The sequence below is a fragment of the Jaculus jaculus genome, chromosome 1 (genome assembly GCF_020740685.1).
Source record: "Jaculus jaculus isolate mJacJac1 chromosome 1, mJacJac1.mat.Y.cur, whole genome shotgun sequence".
In the NCBI taxonomy this organism is placed as follows: domain Eukaryota; kingdom Metazoa; phylum Chordata; class Mammalia; order Rodentia; family Dipodidae; genus Jaculus; species Jaculus jaculus.
In genome coordinates, this window is record NC_059102.1 from 247,100,840 (window position 1) to 247,126,006 (window position 25,167).

General features: G+C 45.5%; 1 protein-coding gene across 1 annotated transcript in view; it reads right to left on the reverse strand.

The window, feature by feature from the left end:
- Positions 1-25,167, reverse strand: part of Pskh1 (protein serine kinase H1) — a 44,281-nt gene that overhangs the window by 2,668 nt on the left and 16,446 nt on the right. The gene's annotated exons all lie outside the window — the stretch shown is intronic.

Below are 25,167 nucleotides of genomic sequence, written 5' to 3' on the forward strand. Positions count from 1 at the left end.
GCAAAGAACCCTAACTCATTCTAGTAAGAGGATTTTTATTATATTTACTTATTTATTTAATTGAGAAAGAGAGAGAGAGAGAGAATAAGTGTGCAGGGCCTCTGGCCACTCCAGACATATGCACCAGCTTATGCATCTGGCTTACATGGTATTGCAGTCAGGTTCACATTGCTGGCAGAAATCACCTGACCAAGAGCAGCTTTTGGGAAAAAAGGGTTTATTTTGGCTTACAGACTTGAGAAGAAGCCCCATGATAGCAGGAGAAAGCAATGGCATAAGCAGAAGGTGGACATCACCCTCTAGGCAACATAAAGTGGACAACAGCAATAGGAGAGTGTGCCAAACACTGGCAAGAGGACACTGGCTATAACACCCATAAGCCCGCCCCCAACAACACACTGCCTCCAGGAGGTGTCAGTTCCCAAATCTCCATCAGCTGGGAACCTAGCATTCAGAACACCTCTTATGGGGGAACACTTGAATCAAACCACCACATGTGGGTCCTGGGGAATTGAACCTAGGTCCTCAGACTTCACAGGCAAGCACCTTAACCACTAAGTCACCTCTTCAACCTGAAAGTTTTATTTATTTATTTTTCAAAGTACAGACTCACTCTAGCCCAGGCTGACCTGGAATTCACTATGTAGTCCCAGGCTGTCCTCAAAGTCATGGCCTATCTCTGGCTATCCTACTCTGGCTCCCAAATTCTGAGATTAAAGGCATGTGCCATTACACCTGGTTAGTGAGTGTGTTTTTTGTTGTTTTGGTTTGGCTTGGTTTTTCAAGATAGGATCTTACTCTTGCCCAGACTGACCAGGAATTCACTATGTAGTCTCAGGCTGGCCTAGAAATCACAGTGATCCTTCTCTACCTCTTGAGTGCTAGGATTAAAAGCAAGTGTCATCATGCCCAGTTTAGTAAGAGTTTTAAAGAGGATGACCCAGGGCTGGAGAGATTGCTCAATGGTTAAGGCTCTTGCCTTTAAAGCCTAGTAACCAGTGTTATCGATCTATCTCTATCTCTTTCTCTGTGCAAATAAATAATATGAATAAAGTTAAAAAGGTTTTATAGCCAGGCATGGCGGCACATGCCTTTAATCCCAGCACTTGGGAGGCAGAGGTAGGAGGATCACTGTGAGCTTAAGGCCACACTGAGACTACATAGTGAATTCCAGGTGAGCCTGGGCTAGAATGAAACCTTGCTTTGAAAAAAAAAAAAAATACTGAGCTTAACTAAAGTGACAGGAAAATCATATTGCCAAATAGCTATTAATAGGGCCATCCTTACCACTAGGCCAGCTCCTAGGAATTGTGGCCATCATGAGTAATGTCAAGACCTCAGATCATGTAGTCATGGGTGGAACAGAGATACCTTGCTAACTGAGAGCAGTGTGCACATAGTGGGCCAGGCAGTTGAGTCCACATTCCTCTGTGAGCCTGTGAAACAAACACAGGGCTCCAGTATTGAGACTTTGATAAGGCAGGTGACTGGACTGGACACTTGCCAAAAAAAAAAAAAAAAAGCTTTTGGCTCAGGGTGGAGAGATGGCTTAGTGGTTAAAGCATTTGCCTGCAAAGCCAAAGGATCCAGGACCCATGTAAGCCAGATGCACAAGGGAGCACATGCATCTGGAGTTCATTTGCAGTGGCCGGAGGTCCTGGCATACCCATTCTCTCTCTCTCTCTCTCTCTAGTAAATAAATAAATAAAAGCCTTTTATTCATAAATCAAGAAAGCTCTGTGGGGCTGAAGAGATGGCTTAGCAGTTAAGGTACTTGCCTGTAAAGCCTAAGGACCAAGGTTCAATTCCCCAGTACCCATATAAGCCAGATGCACAAGGTACTGCATGTGTCTGCAGTTCATCTGCATTAGCTAGAGGCCTTGGCATGCCCATTCTATCTGCCTCTCTCTCTCTTTCAAATAAATACATGAACAAAATATTTTTTTAAGCTGGGAGTGGTGACACACGCTTTTAATCCCACCACATGGGAGGCAGAGGCAGGAGGATTGCCGTGAGTTTGAGGCTATTCTAAGAATACAGAGTGAATTCCAGGTCAGCCTGGGCTAGAGTGAGACCCTACAAAAAAATAAGAATAAAAAAGGAAAACCCAGTGGATTGTTGCTACTATGTGATCATAAGGAACCACTGTTGAGGGACAGCTAGTCCAGACCACAGATATCACTCACTTCAGAGATGGGAAACAGGGGTCCCAATAGGACCTCTGATGGATATGGCAGACCCACAGCGGGACAGATTGGATCAGAATAACTGTGTTGCCTGACTGGCCTTTTATGGTCATTGGGGAACACACTGTAGCCCAGGCTGGCCTATTTGGGGACCAGCTCTAAATAAGGCTGACATGTTACCCAGACTACTCTGAAGGGGATAGGATACAGACTCTGCCCCTGCCCTGTGGTCTAGCCTAGACTGAAGGAGCAACTCCTAAGACAGGCATGGTGGTCCATACCTCTAATCCAGTACTTTGCAGGTAGAGGAAGTAGGATCAGGAGTTCAAGGCCAGCCTAAGGTACATAGCCAGTTTGAGGCCAACCTAGGATGTATGGACCCTGTCTCATCCTCCCCCAAGCCCCACCAGTGCCAAACAAGAGAGGCAACTCCTCTGCAGAGGACAGAATAGTGGTAAAGCTGAACTAACAAGCTAGAAACCCAAACACAGATGGGTCAGAGGCTTCCCCCACGTCACCACCACACCCAGCCAAACCATGGATCCGTGAAGCTTGAAACTAGTTCTATATAGTCTTAGGGGAGCCTCCCAACAGATCCACACAGTGGGCTTAAGCATCTTCATCTTCAGAGTGGCACAGACTTGCACCAGGCACCAACCCCTGCTGCTTGTCAAGCGGCCAACCTGTTAGCGCTAAAGCGAGCCACATCGATCCACCCCTCCTGCTCCCCCTGACTCTCGCCTCATCAATTACTGTGTTCGTGCAACTGTGTACAGAATGCCGATGGGTTCATTTGTCTAAGGGCTAGCCCAGCCCTCTCTGGCAGGCTCCAGTGCTCCTCATCTTTGAAGAGATGGGAGCATCTATGCTGGGGGTCCCCAAGCCAATGTCATCCCAACCAATGGGCCTCAGCTTAGTCCTTGTGCACTGAAGAACTTGCAGCAGGAAGTAAACAGTACAGGGAGGTGGTCCCAACCAGTCTGCTGACGGTGAGGCAGGCTGACCTCCAGAAAATCTCCTGAAAGCCCTACCTAGGCTTCCAATTTGGCTCAGAGAAATAAGGCATTACACGCTCATCCACAGACCCAATTCTGGCCTCAAGTCCAGTTCAGCAACCCCCAAGAAAGTATTCAATAACTGTAGCCTAACCCATCTGCTTTTTAATGCTCAGGCATGGGTGTCTGTCAGCCAGTGACCAACTGGAAGCATTCTAGGCATGAGAAAAATAAAATGATAGACAGCCATGCCCTTAAGTTTCCACAGTTCTGTTTGTTCTGAATGAAGGACAGAACCCTGGCCTCAGTACAGATTTTTGGGGGCCATATCAGGGACACACTTTTGGGCCTCAGATGGCCGACAGATGGGACAGGTCCCAAGCACCAGGTGGTCATTTTCCCAGGGGCTCTACCAGCATTTGGACTGACATGGAACACGAGGGCCTGGCAGGAAACTTAAGAGGTGAGATGGCTGAAACCTGCAGACACTCTGGGGATTAGAAGACAGTTTTAATACCTGGAGTACCAGCCTATACTTTCTACAAGTCCTTGGCCCTGTATGGGTAAGGGGCTGGGCCCTGAGCTGAGTCTGACCATCAAGCTGGCTCTCTTTCTCCCCAGTACAGTCCCCAAAGAGACCTTGTCCCCTAGCAGTTAGGGTACCTCCTGATGTCGTAAGAGCAGAGGAGTCAATAGCAGAAAGGAAGAGGGCCTGCTCTCTGACCACTTTCTCACCAACTTCTTACCATCTACTTCTGCTGGGCCAAAGTCACTCATCAGCAGTGGACTCCAACTCTGCCTTGGAGAGGCACCAAAATGGAAAGGTATTCTGGTCCAGTTCAGAGGACTTGGCTCCCTCCTCCCTGCCCCTTCCACTTGGTTGGCAGAGCCTGGCAAGAACACTTTCCAAGGCCACTGCAGGTTTCAGCCTAAGGACTACGGGCATATAAGATGGAGCCAGTTCGGTACAGGCAGGCTGCAGGAAGGCGAGGAGGCTGTTGCTTTCTGGAAGAAGACCCTGCAATGCCAGCCACTCTACCCTTCCTGTGACAGGAGGCTAACCACTCTCAAGACAGCCTGCTGCAAGAGAACAGCTCAGGTCTCTTCTGGATAACACTGGAGTGGCAGACTAAAGTGTGAGGCTGAACCCAGCAAGCAAATCAATTCTTTTTTAAAAAAAAATATTTATTTAAGTTGGGCATGGTGGTGCACGCCTTTAATTCCAGCACTCGGGAGACAGAAGTAGGAGGATCACCATGAGTTCGAGGCTACCCTGAGACTACATACTGAATTCCAGGTCAGCATGAGCTACAGTGACACCCTACCTCGAAAAACCAAAAATAAAAATAATAAAGATAATAAATTATTTAATTGTAAGCAGAGAGAGAGAATGGGCATGCCAGGTCCTCTAGCCACTATAAATTAACTCGATACATGTACCACTTTGTGCATCTGGCTTTACATAGGGACTGGGGAATCAAACCCAGGTCATCAGGCTTTATAGACATGTGCCTTAACCAATGAGCAATCTCTCCAGCCCCTAATCTACTCTTTGTATGACCTTACAGAAAAAAACAGTCTCCTCATTTTTAACATTGAAGGGCTGAACAAATCATTGTAAGACTCTTCTAGTTACTATAGTCCTAGATCTAAGAACAAGGCTTCTTGCCTCTTTTCATCTTTTGGCTGCATGTGAGATACCAAACATTGGATCTGACCTTCCAGCTAACCTTCTGATCCCCTAAGCCTCCCTTATCTAGCCTAAGAGTGCAGTCCTCAGGCTGGAGAGATGGCTTAGCAGTTAAGCACTTGCCTGTGAAGCCTAAGGACTCCAGTTCAAGGCTTGATTCCCCAGGATCCACATTAGCCAGATGCACAAGGGGGCGCATGCGACTGGAGTTTGTTTGCAGTGGCTGGAGGCCCTGGCACACCATTCTCTCTCTCGCTCGCTCTGTCGCTCCCAAATAAATAAATTAAAATAATTTAAAAAAAAAAGAGAGAGTGCAGTTCTGCCACAGAGCAGCCAAGGGAGGAGGGAAGAACAAAGGTGGGCTCACTATGATGACTCAGTCTTCCTTCAGTTTTGTCTCAAGATGTATTTTTGTATGTTCAGACCCAGTATTCCCACTTTCAAAGGCCTCCTTTCTGTACTTACGTGGGTCTGAATGAGAGCAGAGCAAAGGGCACAGAAGAAATTCTGGGAAACAGAACTTCGGTTTACTCAGGAGAGAACTCTCAGCAAGACACTAGGAACAACAACACGCTCACATGCTACCCACAAGGATAAGCCTGCTTTTTTTTTTGGGGGGGGGGAGAGGTAGGGTCTCACTCTAGCTCAGGCTGACCTGGAATTCACTATGTAGTCTTAGGGTGGCCTGAAACTCACAGTGATCCCCCTACCTCTGCTTCCTGAGTGCTGGGATTAAAGGCGTGCACCACCACACCAGGTTTAGAATAAGCTTTTTGAAAAGTGCAGCAGGATCAGACACTGAGGAGGGGAAACATGTTGGGAGCCAGCATCCTCACATCTAATTGACACAACTACTTCTTGGTGCCTGGACTTCTAGACCAGTCAAGATTCACCATGCTGAGACCTAACAAGGGTTAAGGAAGGGGTGGGCAGCAGCAAAGAAGATGCAGAGGGACAGTCTGTGGAGAGAAAAAGAAAGAGAACAAAGGCTGGGGTTGGGATTGTTTGCTTGTTGGAGGATCTCTCTGTGGCTCAGGCTGGCTCAAACTCCTATCTCAGACTTCTGAGTGGTAGAATTACAAAAATGGTTTTGGTTTTGAGACATGGGTCTTATCATGTTGTCCAGGCTGGTCTCAAACTCTTAGCTCAGGTGATCCTACCACCTCAACCTCCTGCATAGCTGGAACCACAGGTACACACCACTGCATCCAGCTGAGACCAGAGTTTTGAGGTTGTATTTATTTTTTAAAGGCTTTAAATTTTTATTTTTATTTATTTATTAGAGACAGAGAGAGGGAGAAAGAGAGAGAGAATGGGTGCGCTAGGGCCTCTAGCCACTGCAAACAAATTCCAGCCGCATGTGCCACCATGTGCATCTGGCTTATGTGGAACCTGGAGAATTGAACTTGGGTCCTTAGGCTTCACAGACATGCACCTTAACCACTAAGCCATCTCTCCGGCCCAGTTTTGCTTATTTTTGCAGTGTTAAGAGATTGAACCCATGGTCTTAAACATTCTAGACAAGTATTCTTCTACTGAATTATCTATAGCCCTGGAGTTTACATTTAACCTTAGCCAAAAGGCCAATAAGCAATTGGCGTTTATTTAAAAAAAATAAATTGCCAGGCATGGTGGTACACACCTTTAATTCCAGCACTTGGGAGGCAGAAGTAGGAGGATTGCCAAGAGTTCAAGGTCACCCTGAGATTACATAGTAAATTCCAGGCCAGCCTGAACTAGAAAAACCAAAAAATAAAAAATAAATAAATATTTACTTAGGGTTGGAAAGATGGCTTAGTGGTTAAGGTATGGTTAAGGCACTTGCCTATAAAGGCTAATAACCAGAGTTCAATTCCCCAATACCCTCTTAAAGCCAGATGCATAAAGTGGCACATACATCTAGAGTGTTTGTAGCAGCTGGAGGGCCTAGCTCATCTATTCTCTGTCTCTCTCCTATCTCTCTGTTTGCAAATAAATAAATAATTTTTAAAATACTTATTTAGTTGAGAGAGAGGGAGAGAGAATGGGCCCATCAAGGCCTCCTGCCATTGCAAATGAACTCCAGATACATGCACCACTTTGGACATCTGGCTTTACATGGTTACTGGGAAATCAAACTCCAGCCACCAGGTTTTGCAAGCAAGTGCTTTTAACTACTAAGCCATCTCTCCAGCCTGCAATTGATGTTTTTAGAGCAAGTAGATTCCAGCTACTCAGTAAGCAAAGCAGGAGGATAGTTTGAGCCCAGGAATTAGAGACTGGCCTTGGCAACATAGTGAGACTGCCTCAAAAAATAATAATAATAAGAGCTAGGCATGGTGGCACACACCTTTAATCCTTGTACTTGGGAGGCAGAGGTAGGAGGATCCCAAGAGTTCAAGGCCACACTGAGACTACATAGTGAATTCCAGGTCAGCCTGAGCTGAAGTGAGACTCTACTTCTAAAAACCAAAAGAAAAAAAAAAAAAAAAGGAAAAAAATAAATAAAAAAAGAGCTAGAAAAGCTTGAGCAGAAAGTACTTCATCCACTGGGCTACTTCCCAAGTCCCCCATTTGAATTTTTACAGTTTTAAGGGTTGAAGCCACAGTGGCTCTTTTATCTCACACACAGACATTATGCTCTCTGTCTCCAGAAGTCTGTGTCCCTGGAACCCTTGGCACACTAAGAGCTGGCTTAGGGACAGCACCTGGTCAACACAGGATGGCAGGGTAAGTGAAGAGATGAAGCTGATTTAGCCTTCTGATGCAAGTGAACTGGACTGTACTGGACTAGAGCTCAGTTCTGGGTACCATTAATGTACTGAGATACAGATAAACCAAAGCACATCATGCAGGAAGAAGGGTGACCCTGTGAGAATGGATTGACCAGTGAAGAGGAGTCTATAGAAGTATGGCCAGTGGGGATGGCTGGCCCAGGTCACCACTAACCATTCCATCCAACAGAAACTCAGCACCTATCTTACTGTGGATAAAGGGAGCTTGGGAGGCCTTGAAGGATCTAAAGAGGTCAGAATGTAGGAGAGATGACAATCTGTCAGCTCCCAGAACTCAAGAACCTATGAAAAGGCTTAGCACTACTAAGTGGAGTCAGATAATGAAAGAGTAGAGAGGGCGGAGACCACTGGTGTACTCGTGATGACTGAATACAGGCCAAGATGCCCCCTTTTGTTGGAGAGCTTCAAGGGCTGGACCTGAAACAGCAGTGATGAAAGGTAGCTTGGACCAGGACTGATATGACCTACTATGGATAGTCAGAGCAAGGCCTTTCTGAACGCAGCAGTGTAGGGATTGGCACCTTGCTTCTTGTACCACAGTGAAGGTTCTGCTCGCTGAGGACTATGTAACCAGGGTAGCAGCAACAGAAGGATGCCTGGAGACTACTCTGGGAGCCTGTGGCCCATGGGATAAAACATAATGGGGTTCTGCTATTCACCACTCACAGGCATGCCTCCTGCCCTCACACAGAAAGAACTACCCTGTTTTCCTGAAAAATGTCTCTAACCAAGGTAGGTCTCCAACCATTGAGGATTGACTGTCCATATCTAGTGGCCCAAACCAGGTCACCTTTGACTACCCAGGGATCTAGCCTGAGGATATCTGCTCCACCAACAGTAGAGAAAAGCATTATCTGTTGAATACCTGGAGTTTTGAGGAGGTGAGGACAGCCCTTCCCACAGGATCCCTTCTGGACTTGCACAAAGGGACTGTTGTACACATAGATCGACCATCTAATACTTGATATCTAGCAGTCACTAGCAAGCAGAAGAGGACTTAAGGATGGATCACAGCAAAGAATTATGAACTTTTATACTTTCTTGTCTGGAAAGCCATCATTTGGTCTGGGGCTACGTGGTGAGTACCAGTGCAAACCAGTTGCTACATAATAAGACCCTATTTAAAAAAAAAAGAAGAAGAAGAAAAGAAAGACAGAAACAAGTAGGGGAGATAGCAAAGTGAGTAAAGTGTTTGCCTCATAAGCATAAGGACCTGAGTTTGATCCCTAGTACCCAGGTAAAAATGCCAGGCATGACCAGGCATGGTGGTGAACACCTTTAATCCCAGCACTCGGAAGGCTGAAGCAGAAGGATCATGGTGAGTTTGAGCCCAGCCTGTGACTACCCAGTGAATTCAAGATCAGCCTGGGCTAGTGCGAGATCCTGTGTTAAATAAATAAATAAACAACTAAGCACTGCACTGCATGTTCTCCCATATGTGGATCCCAGTTACAAATGTTTGAACTTGTATGTAAATTGGAATAAAACTTGGTACAGAAGCCAGTAAGCTAGAAAGGGGATATAAAGGATGGAGAAGGAAGGGGGTACTTAAGGGGATGGTATTGTATATATGTAAGTACAAGAACAGATTACTTGGGTGGAAAGGCCTAAGTGAGGTAAGGGGAAGAGAATGAGTAAAGGAAAGGTGGAGGGAGGGCTAATCAAAATCTCAGAGGATATAAATAAATCATATGGAAACCTATTTTTTGGGACAATGGAACACTCAGGAGCTGTAGATTGTTGCTAGAAAATTTTCAGTGCCAGGGATGGGATACCTTCAAGTGAGTTGTTGGCCAGGATGGCCCCAAAACATTACAGGTATTACCATGGCTCTTGGTTTCCCACCAGGAAAATAGATGGTAAGACCCTATTGCTGAAGACTCCATATACTTGGGCTGCAAGGTTACTGAGAAATCCTGCTACAGCTGAGCTGAAAACCTCCTCTGTGTGGACCAGCTGACAGAAGGCTGGAAAAAGCTATGCTGCATGCAGCTCCATGGAAGACAGTGAATTCACCAGTGGAGATAAGTAACCGTGGGCACTGCAAGCCTTATATTTGGCCAATGAGCCAATAGGTGCAATAGTGGCATGTTTGTTATGGGGGAAACCAACTGCTGTATAATTTGAATGGAGGCCCACTCCATGGGAGGGAATACATGTCTGATACTGAAAACCTATGATAGGGGAAGTCATGAGCCCTAAGGGTGTAACATCTGCTGGTGTCTGCCTAAATGTACATATTATGCTCACTAAACTGCCAGTAAGCATGTCTCTTAATGGTCATACCCATATATTAATGGTACTCTCACTTTTGGTTAGAGGAGCTTCTCTTTTTAGATGGCTGGTCCTTGGGATGACTCAGAAGGCACGATGGTGCTCAGAAGCAGTAACAGAGGGGTGCTCAGCACTGAAACATCTCTATCACACCTTCCAAGGTCCACTGTGGAAGAGGTGGCAGAAAGAAGTTAAGAATCAAAAGAAGGGTAGAAGGGTAGGACTCCTTACAATGTACTCTTCCAGACACAAAATGGCCTGGATATCCATGACTTCACAATATCTGACTTCACCTACATAAAACCATCATAATAGGCAGAAAAGATGATGACATAAAAAATAAAAGAGAGCCGAGGCTGGTGGCACTTGCCTTTAATCCCAGCACTAGGGAGGCAGAGGTAGGAGGATCACCTTGAGTTCAAGCCACCCTGAAACTACATAGTGAATTCCACATCAGCTTGAGCTACAGTGAGACCCTACCTTGAAAAACCAAAATAATAATAACAATAAAATAAAAAACTGAGAGACTGATTGAGAAGGGGAAGGGATATGATGGGGAGCGAAGTTACAAAGGGGAAGGTAGTTAAGGGGGGAGGGAATTACCACAGTTTATTGTCTATAATTATGGAAGTTATCAATTAAAAAAATAAAATTTAAATCTGAAAAAAAGCAAAACAGAGCTGGGCATGGTGATGCATGCCTTTCATCTCAGCACTCGGGAGGCAGTGGTAGGAGGAGTATCGTGAGTTTGAGGCCACCCTGAGACTAGTGAATTACAGGTCAGCCTGAGCTAGAGTGAACCCCTACCTTGAAAAAAACAAGCAAAAAAGCAAAACAAGGGCTGGAGGGATTGATTAGCACTTAAGACACTTGCCTGCAAAGTCAAGGGACCCAGGTTCAGTTCCCCAGGACCCTTGTAAGCCAGATGCACAAGGTGGCACATGTGTCTGGAGTTCATTTGCAGCAGCTGGTGGCCCTGGTGTACACTCATTCATTCTCTTTCTCTCTTTCTCTCTTTCTCTCCCTCACCCTCACCCTCTCCCTCTCCCTCTCCCTCTCCGTCTCCGTCTCCGTCTCCGTCTCCGTCTCCGTCTCCGTCTCCGTCTCAAATAAATAAGAATTAACAAACAAACAAGGTAGGCATGAACTGGGGAAATGTTTCAGTGGTTGAAAGTATTTGCTTGCCTTCAACCTGACAGCCCAGGTTCAGTTCCCCAGTATCCATATAAAGCCAGATACACAAAGTAGTGCATGGATCTGGAGTTCATCTGCAGTAGCAGAGGGGCCATGCCACACCAATATGCATATTCTCTTTCTCTCAAATAAATAAATAAACTTTATTTTATTTCAAAAGATTTATTTATTTGAGGGATTTTTTTTTTTCTTTTTTAAGGTAGGATCTCATTCTAGCCCAAGTTGGCCTGGAATTCACTATGCAGTTTCAGGGTGGCCTCGAACTCACAGTGATCCTCCTACCTCAGCCTTCTGAGTACTAGGATTAAATGTATGTGCCCTGACATCCAGCTATTTATTTATTTGAGAAAGAATGGGCATGTCAGAGTCTGCTGCCACTGCAAACAAACTTTAAACCCGTAAGTCACCTTGTGTATCTGGCTTTATGTGGGTACTGGGGAATCAGACTTTCAAGCTTTGCAAGCAAGAACCTTTAACCACTGATCCATCTCCCCAGCCCTAAATAATTTTCGTTTTGTTTTGTTTTGTTTTCCAAAATAGGGTCTTGCTCTAGCCCAGGCTGACCTGGTAGTCACTCTGTAGTCCCAGGCTGGCCTTGAATTCACAGAGATCTCCTACCTCTGCCTCCCAAATGCTAGGATTAAAGGCATGTACCACTATACCCAGCTCACCTGGCCTATTTTTTAAAATAAAAATAAAATTTAGGGGCTGGAGAGATGGCTTAGCAGTTAAGCGCTTGCCTATGAAGCCTAAGGACCCTGGTTCAAGGCTCGGTTCCCCAGGTCCCACGTTAGCCAGATGCACAAGGGGGCGCATGCGTCTGGAGTTCGTTTGCAGAGGCTGGAAGCCCTGGCGCACCCATTCTCTCTCTCTCTGTCTTTCTCTTTGTGTCTGCCGTTCTCAAATAAATAAATAAAAAATAAAAATAAAATTTAGCCAAGCATGGTGGCACATGCCTTTAATCCCAGCACTTAGAGGCAGAGGTAGGAGGATCACCATGAATTTGAGGCCACCCTGAGGATACAGAGTAAATTCCAGGTCAGCCTGAGCTAGAGCGTGACCCTATCTTGGAAAAAAAAATAATAACATAACATAAAATAACTTTTTAAAAAGCCAGGGTTGGGGGCTGGAGAGATGGCTTAGCGGTTAAGCGCTTGCCTTTGAAGCCTAAGGACCCCGGTTCGAGGCTCGGTTCCCCAGGTCCCACGTTAGCCAGATGCACAAGGGGGCGCACACGTCTGGAGTTCGTTTGCAGAGGCTGGAAGCCCTGGCGCGCCCATTCTCTCTCTCTCCTCTATCTGTCTTTCTCTCTGTGTCTGTCTCTCTCAAATAAATAAATAAATAAATAAATATTAAAAAAAAAAAAAGCCAGGGTTGGGACTGGAGAGATGGCTTAGTGGTTAAGCGCTTGCCTGTGAAGCCTGAAGACCCCGGTTCAAGGCTCGACTCCCCAGGACCCACGTTAGCCAGATGTGCAAGGGGGCGCACGCGTCTGGAGTTCGTTTGCAGTGGCTGGAGGCCCTGGCGCGCCCATTCTCTCTCTCTCTCTCTCTCTCTCTCTGCCTCTTTCTCTGTCTGTCACTTTCAAATAAATAAAAATAAAAATAAAAAACCAGGGTTGAGCTGGGCGTGGTGGCACATGCCTTTAATCCTAGCACCTTGGAGGCAGAGGTAGGAGAATTGCTGTGAGTTCAAGGCCACCCTGAGACCATATAGTGAATTCCAGGTCAGCCTGAGCTAGAGCAAGACCCTACTTCAAAAAAAGAAGCCAGGGTTGAGTCATGTGTGGTGGTGCAGCCTTTAATCCCAGCACTTGGCAGAGGCAGGAGCACTGCCATGAATTCAAAGCCACCCTGAGACTACATAGTGAATTTCAGGTCAGCCTGGGATAGAGTGAGACCCTACCTCAGAAAGCAACAACAACAAAAAATGTCAGGCATGGGCTAGAGGGATGGTGTAGTGGTTAACACCTTTGCCTGAAAAGCTGAAGGACCCAGGTTCAATTCCCCAGGACCCATGTTAGCCAGATGCACAAGTGGGCACGCCCATTATCTCTCTCTCTCTCTCTCCCTCTTTCTCTGTCATATAAATAAATAAGAATTTTTAAAATGCCAGGCATAGTGGCATGTACCTGTAATGCTAGTTCTGGGGAGGCGGAGACAAGAAGACTCTTGAAGTTCATTGGCCAGTCAGCCTAGCTTAATTGGTGAGCTCCCAGAATAATGAGGGACCCTGTCTCAAAGAAGGTGGATGGCATTCCTGGAGATGACATCTGAGGTTATCCTCTGGCCTCTATACACATGCAAGCAGGCAAGCAAGCACACACATGTATTTCAAAAAAGTGATCTCAGGCTTAGCGGTTTAGACATTTGCCTGCAAAACCAAAGGATCCTGGTTCGATTCCACAGGACCCACATAAGCCAGATGTACAATGGGGCGCATGCATCTGGAGTTCGTTTGCAGTGGCTGGAGGCCCTGGCATGTCCATTCTCTCTCTCTCTCTCCCTCCCTCCCTCCCTCCCTCCCTTCCTCTTTTTCTCTGTCAAATAATTTTTTTTAAAGTGACTTGGGGGAGAGAGACAAAAGAAGGTAATAGGAGAAGATCATGATCAAATTACATTATGTTCATGTATTAAAAATTCTCAATTACATAACTGACAAGCCTTAGGCAGGCATGAGGGGATCCCACACCTGTAAACCCAGCACTGAGAAGGCCGAGACAGGAGGACTGCAGAGTTCAATGCTAGCACACAGCTCATGGAGAGTGAGGCAGAGAAGGTCAAGGAAAGAAGAACTGAGATGGGGGACAAGAGCAGTCAGAACTTATAAATACTACATGGTGCTAATCCAACTTGCTGCTCCTCAAGTACTCCAGGCCCTGAACGGATTGATAGACAACCTGCAGCTCACAGACCCGTCCCTGGGAGGCCACCTACCATTACCCCAAATCCCCCAGGCTGAGAGGGAGGGCAGGCTTCTTCTATCAGCACCATCAGCTGCCCAGCAGCACTTTCTCCCCTGAATAAAAGCTCTATAAGAGCCTCTGCCCAAGCCCACATGCTCCTGCAGTCACCCAGGCTCACCCATGGTTCAGAATGCCCACGCAGAGGAGGATGGCAATTCAGGCTGCTGAATGCAACAGACAGCAGATCTGCTAATGGCATCAGTGAGCCATCAGTCCTCCAAGAGCCTCTTCATATATCTTACCTCTAGGAATAGAACTCTTAACAAAAGCAATGACATCAGGCTGAGGATGTCACATTTTATGTCAAGTGAAGCTCAGCAGCTCTGAGTAAGAGGACCCTACCAGTCCTTCAGCATGAGTCTATAGATGATGACTCATCTCCTGCTTTAAAAACAGCTCCTCCAGCCTCCTGAGTCCTCCCATGACAGGAAGCTCACCACTTAAGTTGGTTTTGTATACCTTCAGACTGTTCTCATCCGCATATAGACTTCCTCACATCTCACAACATGTGTCTCCCCTTACTTCTAGACATCCCCCTGTGCATCTCTGGCCAAAAAGTAAAAAGGAGAGGGGGTCTGGAGAGATGGCTTAGTGGTTAAGCACTTGCCTATGAAGACTAAGGACCCTGGTTCGAGGCTCAATTCCCCAGGATCCATGTTAGCCAGATGAACAAGGGGGTGCATACATCTGGAGTTCATCTGTGGTGGCTGGAGGCCCTGGTGTTCTCATTCTTTCTCCCTATCGGCCTCTTTCTCTCTGTCTGTCACTGTCAAATAAATAAATAAATAAATAAACAAAAAAAAAAATGCTGCCAGGTGTAGTGGCACAGGTCCTTAACCCCAGCACTCAGGAGGCAGAAGTAGGAGGATCGCTGAGAGTTCAAGGCCACCCTGAGACTACATAGTGAATTCCAGGTCAGCTTGGGCTACAGCAAGACTTGAAATTAAAAAAAAAAAAAGAAAAAGAAAAAGAAAAAGGTAAAAATTAAAATTCTGGCCGGGCGTGGTGGCACACGCCTTTAATCCAGCACTCGGAGGCAGAGGTAGGAGGATCACTGTGAGTTCTAGGCCACCCTGAGATTCCATAGTGAATTCCAGGTCAGCCTGGGGCTAGAGTGAGACCCTACCTCGAAAAACAAAACAAACAAACAAACAAAAATAAAATAAAAATAAAATTCTGGTTTCTCTTCTTAAAGTTATGTCCTTCGACATTCCTTCCCCTTCCAAGGTCCTGTATTTGACATAATAAGTGAAGGACACATTCACTTCTGGCACTTCCCACCTGTGCCCACAGGGAGCTCTAGCCAGCAACTTCTTAAGGATCTTTGCTTCATCCCTGAGTCTAAACCCCAGAAAAGAACAACCCCACTGTCTGGAAATCCTATCTGCCTACCAGCAGTTGCATTTGGTACTCTTCCTAGGGCATTGCCAATGACCACTGGTGAAGCCAGGAGAAAATTCCTTATAATCATCGCGTATCAATGCTTGAGTTCAATCCAGCAAATATTCATACAGGTTCCTGGAATGTGTACTGACACACATACTGTCCTCAAGGACCTCATAGGCCAAGGAAGAGACATGTATCCACAAACTACAACCTCAGGAAATATTGGCACAGATGCCAGCAGCAAGCTAAGGCGTGTGTCTCAGGGAAAGCAGCTTATAGGGGGCTGAGGGCAAAGATGGCCTGAAGCCAAGGTGGCCAATCCTAAGCCTGCTACCCTCTAGTTGACAGACCTTGGGCAAATTATTTAACCTCAGTTTCCTTGTGTATAATAGGGGAGGGATATATATATATATTTTGTTTTCACCTGGGGTGGTTGTGGAGATTAGCAATATTGGATGTAGCCTTTATTTACTGATTTATCTTGGTGTTTGAAGTAGGGTCTCACTCTAGGCCAGGCTGACCTGAAATTCACTATGCAGTCTCAGGGTGGCCTCAAACTCATGGTGATCCTCTTACTACCACACCCAGCACCCTGAATGTAGCCTTTAAGCCCAGCACTTGGGAGGCAGAGGTAGGAGGATTACTAAATTCGAGGCCACCCTGAGACTACATAGTGAATTCCAGGTCAGCCTAAGCGAGACTCTCCCTCACAAAAACAAAAACAAAGAAACAAAACAATCCGAACGCAGGGTTCCTCCTAGCACTGCAGGGTTTCCAACAAGAAGCACAAGCCTGTCCTTAACCTCCTCTACTTCTTCTTTTGCTTTTTTTTAGTTTTTCGAGGTAAGGCCTCACTCTAGTCCAGCTGACCTGGAATTCACTGTGTAGTCTCAGGGTGGCCTTGAACTCATGGCAATCTTCTTACCTCTGCCTCCCAAGTGCTGGGATTAAAGGCGTGCACCACCATGCCCGGCTTTTTTTTTTTTTTTTTTTTTTTCTGGGCATGGTGGTACATGCATTTAAGAGAGAGAAAACAAGAGAGTAAAGAAGGAGGGAGAGAATTGGCACACCAGGGCCTCCAGCCACTACAATCGAACTCCAGTCTCATGTGCCACCTTGTGTACTTGCATCATCTTGTGTGCCTGGCTTACATGGGACCTGGAGTGAAACATGGGTCCTTAGGCTTCACAGGCAAGTGCTTTAACCGCTAAGCCATATCTCCAGCCCTACTTATTTTTTTTATTTCAGATTTATTTGCACATGTACACGTGTGTGTGTTGCCAAGAGCAACCAAGTTTACATGGGTGCTGGGGAACTGACTGGGCCCACAGGCTTTGCAAATAAGTACCTTTAACTGCTTAGCTATCTGCCCAGCCCCAGCCCCAGCCTCTTCTACTTCTGCACTACTCTCCCGATTAGTCTATTTACTCTGAGAGCTCAGTATGCGAGGCCCAAGGCTGGAGTATACCTCCTGCAGGAAATCTACTGGAGTACATAATATTGTCAGAGGCTGAACAAAGCTCAAGGAGACTAGAACCCAGACAGGGATTGGTGTATAGAAAACACCACTGTGAGAGGACAGAGGACAAGAAAAGTGCCCTAGAATGCAAGTGGGGTTGGGAGATGGCTCAGCGGTTAAAAGCACTTGCCACCTAAGCCTGAAGACTGGAGTTCAGATCTTCACTTCCAGATGAGTAATACACACGTCTGTAGTCCCTGGCTCCTACGGTAAAATGGAAGGCAGAGCCAGGAGAATCCCAGAAGCTCAAGGAGCTGGTGTATGCAGTGGCAACAGTAAGGCAGATCCTGTCTCCAACAAGGTAGACGGCAAGGGACCTCCACTTGTCATGGCACATGTGCACACATACAGAGAGAGAGAGAGAGAGAGAGACAGGAGAGCATCCATACCAAGGGACTTACTCCCTGAGGAGGAAATGCATCCCTCTACACCTTGCTGAGCTCAAATGGGAGGTACTTCCTTGGTACTGCAGCTCCCCTCAACAACCAGTTAAGTTTCTATGGCAGGGCCTTGCTCATTTAGATCTTCAGGAGAGGAAAAAGTGTGCACCACACAGTATAAGACAGATGGATGGAGTAAGGGGGCAGGGCTCAGCCACCTGGCCTGAGCCCCACAACCCATGCTCCATATAGCTCACACCCAATGGCTCTATGCTAAGCCTATTCTGGCATGTGTCTCCCACAAGGGTTCACCCTACAGTCATTTCCTATTCTAGTTTTCTCTCCAAGCAATTTCCAGCTCCATAAGGATGGGGAACAGACCTTCATGTCTCTTGCATTTTTTTTTTTTTTTTTCAGATGTGCTTGTTAGGTGGGCAGTAATCAGTAGGAAAAAAAAAACAGTTGGCCTCCAGGTCAGATAAACTGATCTAGTGACGAAGCAACACCCCCCCCAACCCGCCAAGGAAGCACCCAAATTACTAATTATTTCCAACCCAGACCTTTCCACACAGAGTAGTGTGATCTGCTCTTGGGATCAGCCAAGCTGCTGGTAGCAGAAAAACAAGAACAAGGCCTGTCAGGCATTTGATTTGAACTGGAAACTGACTCTTTCAACTCCAAATAAAGGGTAGTGAAGGGAAAGGATGAGCCATGTCTAACCCCACACTTAACTTACACTGGGTGTTCCAAACTCATGCCCCATGACTCCAGGCACAGTAGGAAACAGAATCTCTGGACATCATCTTTATTTATTTATTTATTTATTTATTTACTTACTTACTTACTTACTTACTTACTTACTTATGAGAGAGAGAAAGAAAGAGGCAGACAGAGAAAGAGATTGGGTATACCAGGGCCTCTAGACCACAGCAAATGAACTCCAGATGCATGCACCATCTTGTGCATCAGGTTTATGTAGGTACTGGGGAATTGAACCTGGGTCCTTTGACTTTACAAGCATGTGCATTAACTGCTAAGCCATCTCTCCAGCCCCTCATCTTTTTTTTTGTAAATATTTTATTCATTTGAGAGTCAGAGAGAGAGGGAAAGAAAATGAATGGGCGTGCCAGGGCCTCCAGCCACTACAAATACACCACCTTGTGCATCTGTCTTTATGTGTATTCTGGGGAATCAAACCTGGGTCCTTTTGGCTTTCTTGGCAAGTGCCCTAACTGGTAAGCTATCTCTCTAGCCCCAAGGACCTCATCTTTTGGCTCCAGCAGAGGCAGGAAGCCTGAATTGATTTGTTACTCCATTCATTTGTCATTCTCCCACATAATATTGATTATCTCTCAGATAATCAATAGCTAGTTAGCAAGACTATGCAGGCACTAATTAGATAAAACTGCCTGATAACAATTGCCAGAATCAGAACTTCTTAGGCAAACTCAGATTTTTCAAGTCTCTTTGATATCAGTAACATTTTGAAACCTTCTTTCTTTCTCTCTCTCCCTCCTCTAGCTAAGCTCCAAACCCTTGAGCTAAAGAGACCCTCGACAACCTGGCACCAGAGCTTCCAGAACACAACCAACCACTCACCCTTCAGGCACTCACAGATCTATTTTAAAATATATCAACTTCAAAAGCCAGGCTTGGTGGTGCACGCCTTTAACCCAAGCCCTCTGGAAGCAAAGGTAGAAGGACTGCCATGAGTTTGAGGCCACCCTGAGACTACATAGTTAATTCCAGGTCAGCCAGGACCAGAATGAGATCCTACCACAAATAAATAAATAAATAAATAAATAAATAAATAAATAAATAAATAAATAAATAAATAAAATGTCAACTTTATTCAGTCTCTGAGCCTCCTATCTAGACCAGTGAAGTTTGAGTACCCCTACAGGATGCTCTGTCAACTTTTTTTTTTTGGTTTTTCCGAGGTAGAATCTCACTCTAGTTCAGGCTGACCTGGAATTCACAACGTAGTCTCAGGATGGCCTCAAACTCACAGCGATTCTCCTACCTCTGCCTCCCAAGTGCAAGGATTAAAGGTGTGTACCATCATGCCCAGCCCAGAACTGACTTTTTGTTTGTTTGTTTCTTTTTTGTTCTTCAAGGTGCTGACCTGGGATTCACTATATAATCTCAGGGTGGCCTTGAACTCACACGATCCTACCTCTGCCTGCCGAGTGCTGGGATTAAAGGCTTGTGCCACCACGCCCGGCTCCATAACTATTTTAAATGACTTGACAATACACTGGACTGTAGTGTACTACATAGGTTATGGCTGAAGAGATCATAGGCCCTAGGAGGGAAGCAACTAATGTTTGACTAAATGGACATGTTATGCCCATCAAGTTGTTCTCATAAATATTTATGTTTTATATATATATGTGTATAAAAATGTCAGAAAAAACAAAAATAAATTTTAAGGGCTGGAGAGATTGCCTAGCGTTTATGGTACTTTCTGGCAAAGACAAAAGATCCAGGTTTGATGCTCAAATACCTATGTAAAGCCAGATACATAGGTGGCACATGTGTCTGGAGTTAGTTTGCAGTGGCTAAAGGCCCTGGCACACCCATTCTCTCTCTCTCTCTCTCTCTCTCTGTACATACACACACACACACACACACACACACACATATATATACACACACACACACATATACACACATACATGTATGTATCTCTCTCTCTCAAATAAATATTATATATATGTATATTTAAAAAGTATTAAATATATAAATAAATGAAAAAAATTTTTAAATAAGGCTGGAAAAAAATTTTAAAAATTGAGCTGGAGTCAAGTGTGGTGACATGCACACGCCTTTAATCCCAGCACTCGGGAGGCAGAGGGAGGAGGATCACTGTGAGTTCAAGGCTACTCAGAATACACAGTGAATTCCAGGTCAGCCTGAGCTTGAGTGAAACCCTATCTCGAAAAATGAAAAAAGAAAAAAAAGAGAGAGAGAGAGAGAGCTAGAGGGGGCTAGAGGAATAATGGCTTAGCAGTTAAGGCGCCTGCCTGCAAAGCCAAAGGACCAGGTTTGATTGTCCAGGACCCACACAAGCCAGATGCACAAGGGTGCACATGCATCCAGAGTTCATTTGCAATGGCTGGAGGCCCTGGTATACCCATTCTCTTCTTCTCCCTCCCTCCCCCTTCTCTCTCTCAAATAAATTTTAAAAAGTAAAAATAGAGGGCCAGAGAGATGGCTTATCAGTTAAGCACTTGCCTGTGAAGCCTAAGGACCCCAGTTCAAGGCTTGATTCCCCAGGACCCACATTAGCCAGATGCACAAGGGGGCGCACATGTCTGAAGTTCATTTGCAGTGGCTGGAGGCCCTGACACACCCATTTTTTTTCTCTCTATCTGCCTCTTTCTCTCTCTCTCTCTGTCGCTCTCAAATAAATAAATAAAAATGAACAAAAATATTAAAAAATAAAAATAGAGCTGGACACTAGGTATGGTGGCACATGCCTTTAATTCTAGTACTTGGGAGTTAGGAGGATTGCCGTGAGTTCGAGGCCACCCTGAGAAATTCCAGGTCAGCCTGGGCTAGAGTGAGACCCTACCTCAAAAAGAAAAATAGGGGCTGGAGAGATGGCTTAGCAGTTAAGCACTTGCCTGTGAAGCCTAAGGACCGGGTTCAAGGCTCAATTCCCCAGGACCCACGTAATCCAGATACACAAGGTGGTGCATGCATCTGGAGTTTTTCTACAGTGGCTGGAGGCCCTGGTGTGCCCATTCTCTCTCTCTCTCTCTCTGCCTCTTTATCTCTCTCAAATAAATAGATAAATAAAACATTTATTAAAAAAGGAAATAAAAGGAGCTGGAGAGACAGCTTAGCAGTTAAGGCACTTGCCTGAGAAGCCCAAGGACCCAGGTTAAATTCCTCAGTACCCACATAAACCAGATGCACAATGTGGTGCATGTGTCTGGAGTTCATTTGCAGTGGCCAGAAGCCTTTGGCATACCCATTCTCTATCTGCCTCTTTCTCTTCCTCTCACCCTAATAAATAATAATATGAAATAAATAAATAAAATGGCCAAGCTCAAAATATATTTCAGTGGTTAAATTCCCTTGCTTACAAAGCCTGCTGGCCCCAGGTTTAATCATAAGCAGCCCATGTAAGCCAGGCACAAAAGGAGGCACAAGTATATGGTGCTCATTTGCGGAGGCAAGAGGGCCTAGTGCACCCACACAGGTGTGCACACAAACACAGGCAAATCCATTTTAAAAATTAAAAATAGGGCTGGAGAGATGGCTTAGCGGTTAAGCGCTTGCCTGTGAAGCCTAAGGACCCCTGTTTGAGGCTCGGTTCCCCAGGTCCCACGTTAGCCAGATGCACAAGGGGGCGCACGCATCTGGAGTTCGTTTGCAGAGGCTGGAAGCCCTGGCGCGCCAATTCTCCCTCTCTCCCTCTATCTGTCTTTCTCTCTGTGTCTGTCGCTCTCAAATAAATAAAATTTTTTTTAAAAAAATTTAAAAATAAATAAATTATATAAATTTCTTTATGATTAATTCCTAGTAATTTATAATTAGCAGTTTGATTTATAATTTATATAATGCTTTTATAAACCTATATAACTAGCATCAATTAAAAATTTCTTAGGAGCCAGGCATGGTGGCGCACACACCTTTAATCCCAGCACTCAGGAGACAGAGGTAGGAGGATCGCTGAGTTTGAGACTATGTAGTGTATTCCAGGTCAGCCTGAGCTAGAGTGAGACCCTACCTTGAAAAAAAAAATATTTGAGAAGCTATGCCCAAACCACAAGTGGTGGTACACACCTTTAATCCAGGTACTCAAGAGGATTATAATAAGTTCAAGGCAATCCTCGGGCTAGAGTAAGGTGCTGCCGCAAAAAAAAAAAAAAAGGGGGGGGGTACTGGGCTGGAGAGATAGATCAGCAGTTAAAGCATTTGCCTGCAAAGCCTACAGACCCAAGTCAGATTCCTTAGTACCTGTGTAAAACTAGACGCACAAAGTGGTGCATGCATGTGGAGTTTGTTTGCAGTGGCTGGAGGCCCTGGCATGCCCATACACACACACACTCTCTCTCTGGTTGCAAATAAATAATTTAAAAAAAAAAGGCTGGAGAGATGGCTAAGTGGTTAACCACTTGCCTACAAAAACCTAATGACCCAGCTTCAATTACCCAGTACCCATGAAAAGCCAAAAGACCTAGGTTTTATTCCCCAGTACCCATATAAAGCCAGATGCACAGGGTGGCACACACATCTGGAGTTTGTTGGCAGTGGCTAGAGGCCTTGGTGTGCCCCATTCTCTCTCTCTCTCTCTCTCTCTCTGACTGTCTCATAAATAAAATAAAATAAAAATAGGAGACCATGCCCTAAGAATCAAAAGGTACAACTGAGCTTTGTGAGCTTTGAATCATACCTAATGACTGGAACAGTCCTATGTGAGACACCTCACTGTTGGACACTCTGCCTCTTAATTGAAAATTAGGGGACAATCCTTGGACAATCTCTTGTTCAATACTTGCATGGTCTCATTTACTGCCTAGCATAATACATATTAGGTATGTGAGAGCCAAATTTTCTGTATAACCTATTCATCTGCTTAAACTTTGGAAGTGACAGGAGGCCAGGCCTAAGTTTTCCATGAAGCTGCCCATTCTTTGCAAAGTACCAAGTAGTCTAGAGTGATCCTTTTACTCTAGAGTTAACTATAGTTACACCTGCTTCATTGTCACCCACCCCTCTTGTAAGTGGTACAAACACCCTCCCCTGTGCCTGTGACAGAGCTGGCTTAAAGATAAGTCTACATTTGAGATACATGACCTGGGGATCCCCCTAGGAAAGGCCAGCCTTATTCTAAGAAAGGGAAGTCCTTGACTAACTCCACAGCCTTATCTAGAAGCTGACAGGGAGGTTGATGCAGCCGAGGACCCCAAGACCTGAAGGCAAATGGTGTGTTTGTTGGGTGATTACTACAAGGAACACTGTTCTGAGCTACTCATGGGGATGAGGGAAGGCCAAGCCTAAATCCCTGGGAGGAAAGCTAGGTCACAGAAGAGCTGCTCCCAGAGCTGCCTCCCCTCTGTGTAGGTTGCACAAAAGGCAGAGACAGCAGTGGGAGTAATGATATATGCCTGTAATCCCAGCACTTGGGAGATAGAGGCAGGAGAATTAGAAGTACAAGGTCGTTTTTGGCTTCATAGTGTTTGAGGCCAGCCAGGACTACATGAAACCCTGTCTCAGAAAACAAAACCACAGATGGAAGGGAGAAAGGAAGGAAGGGGCAGAGTGTGGGAGGAAGAAGAGCAATAGCACCTTAGCAGGTCCAGGCCTGAGGGTAGCACAATGTGGAAAGCACTGAGGGAGCTCACTGCCTTGGTACAGTCTTGCAAAACTCAGCTCACTTCCCTCATAAAGCCATCACACCATCTTCTCTGAGCATACTGTTATGCTCCACCTGGCAGTACTTGCTGTTTCCAGCAGTCAGCCTTATCTCCTACCTGCAAGTATCCTTGTTAAAATCAATCAACAATGACTCTTTATGTATATGTGTGTATGTGTGTGTGTGTGTTTGTGCGCACGCGCGTGTGTATTTTTTGATTATATACACACACACATTTATTTGAGAGAGAGAAAATAGGTAGGGGGAGAGAGAGAATAGGCATGCCAGGGCCTCTAGCCACTGCAAACGAACTCCAGATATATGCGCCCCATTGTACATCTGGCTTACATGGATCCTGGGGAATTGAACCTGGGTCCTTTGGCTTTGCAGGCAAGTGCCTGAACCTCTAAGCTATCTCTCTAGCCCAGCAATGACTCTTTTTGCACTCAGTAACCAGCACTGCTGAAATCTAACAGCTTTTTGCAGGTATCAGAACTTTCCAAAGACACAAACTGATAGCTTGTACTTGGAAGGCAGAGGTATGAGGATCACTGTGAATTCACCCCCAGTCTGGAACTACAGAATGAGTTCCAGGTCAGTCTGGCCTAGAGTGAAACCCTACCTGGAAAAACAAAAACAAACGAACAAATAAAACCCAAGTATATATGGCTGTAATCCCAGTGCTGTGGGATTTAAAACAAGAGGGTCACTGAGGCTTCCTGGTCAACCAGTCTAACTGGAAAACAGGGAGTTCCAGGTTCCATGAGTGTCTCAGGGAAATAAAGCAGAGGAGCAATAGACAAGGCCAGCCAACATCTTCTTCTGGCTTCCACATGTACTTGTATGGGGCACAAGCACCTGTACACACATGCGTACATACATACACATAATTTACAGACACACACCAAAAAAATAGCTTCCAACCGTTATTTTTTAATTTTATGTATATGTATTTATTTGAGAAAGAAACAGGTAGAAAAAGAGAAAATAAGCATGCCAGGACCTCCAACCACTGCAAACAAACTCCAGACGCATGCACTACCTTGTGCATCTGGCTTTACATGGGTACTGGAGAATTGAACCTAGATCCTTAGTTTTGCAGACAAGCACCTTAACTGCTGGGCCACCTCTCCAGCATAGCTTCCAAGATCTTAAGATCAAATCTGTTTTCTCTCCTTTTTTTTTCCCCCTAAGGTAGGGTCTTGCTCTAGCCTGGGCTGACCTGGAATTCACTATGTAGTTTCAGGGTGGCCTCAAACTCACAGTGATCCTCCTACCTCTGCCTCCCAGGTGGCGGGACTAAAGGTGTGCGCCACCATGCCCAGCTCTTTTAAAAATCAAAACAGGACCCACGTAAGTCAGATATACAAGGTGGTGTATGCACCTGCAGTGACTGAAGACCCTAGTACACCCACTCTCTCTCTCTCAAACAAC